The 1,383-nt window shown below is 45.8% G+C and overlaps 1 pseudogene; it reads right to left on the bottom strand.

Annotated features, from left to right (window-relative positions):
• Positions 1-330: 330 nt before the first annotated feature.
• On the bottom strand, positions 331-449 carry LOC111735149 (annotated as a pseudogene).
• Positions 450-1,383: the final 934 nt, after the last annotated feature.

Genomic DNA, 1,383 nt, shown 5'->3' with positions numbered 1-1,383 from the left:
GGTGACACGGGCTGAGACGTGCTGGGCACCGTACCCGTGGTGAAGGGGAGCGCCGCGCAGCCTCATCTGGTCCAGCTCAGCCCTCAGCGCTTCGACGTTCAGCACGAGCTGATCCTACAAAACAGCAAGTGACGCCCACTGTAGCAACCTCGCGGCTTCAAATCATTACACCAAACGTGCTCAAACGCTGGACGTGACCACAAGAGATTAGTGAGCAGTTATAAACACTCTAGTTTTTTTTTTTTTTAAGGCAAGACATCTTTTGGTTGATCTCACAGATTGCAAGGACCTTGTCAGCTTATGATCCCTTACTTTTTTAATTTTTACGCCCGCCTATAGCACCTGGTCTTCTTAGGTGGTCTCCCATCCAAGTACTGACCAGGCCCGACTCTGCTTAGGTTCCAAGATCAGATGGGATCAGGCTTGTTCAGGGTGACGTGGCCACAGATTGAACACCTAACATTTTAATTCCGAGAAAATTTTCTCCACGAGTCCTAAGCATACACACTCAGACCAAATTAACTTCCGAAACCCTAGTGAATAAAAGGGCACGTCTTAGTCCTAAGGAAGTTTCCAGAGGAAACACCAGCCACCAACGATGACTAACTTTGTAAAGAGAAGCATAACTGGGGGGCGGGGGGCACATTTCCCTTCTGCTGCGTGTGCTCAGCTGTCTCACAGAGCGCGTCCGCCCACGTACCATCTGTACGCGTGGCCTTGTGTCTGTGCGTGGTCTGCTATGTCTACGGTAAGTAAAACTAATGAAGAACTTTTAGTCACCCAATCACCTCTGGATCTGTGCTGTCCCAGACAGGAGCTACTGGCCACGAGGTAGCTACTTAGCAGTCGAAATGGGGCCAGTTCAAAGAGACATTTTCCGTAACTATAAAATACACAGCAGATTTCAAAGACTTAAAAAGAAAAAAAAATCTAAAGTAGCCCATTAAATTTTATATTAATTACATGAGAAAATAACATTTTGACTATATTGGGTTAAATAAAGTTAATTTCGCCTATTTCTTTTGCTGTCTTAAATGCGGATACTAGAAAATTTTAGATGACATATGTGGCTCGCGTCATCCTTCTGCGGGACAGCATTGCTCTAGATAAAAGGTTTATGTTAACGTTTCAGCTTTCAAATGAACTCAGAACGACATCCAAATTCTGAACTGCACACATTGCCGCACTGAAAACCCGCCGCAGTGCCGGGACTCTTTCGGCTGTGGGCTGGCCTAAGGAAGCTGAAGTGGACTTCACCAAACATCCGTAGCGAACACAGCGACACTGAACTGAACTCAGCTCAGCTCAGCTCAGCTGGTGATGGGCTTCTTTAAAGACTTAAGTACCTTATCATGTTGAGTTTCTTCTAATTGCTTTTTCATA

Source organism: Pteropus vampyrus, unplaced genomic scaffold (genome assembly GCF_000151845.1).
Source record: "Pteropus vampyrus isolate Shadow unplaced genomic scaffold, Pvam_2.0 Scaffold16687, whole genome shotgun sequence".
Taxonomy (NCBI): Eukaryota; Metazoa; Chordata; class Mammalia; order Chiroptera; family Pteropodidae; genus Pteropus; species Pteropus vampyrus.
Note: the sequence above shows the minus strand (reverse complement) of the source record. Positions and strands in the feature narration are given on the sequence as shown.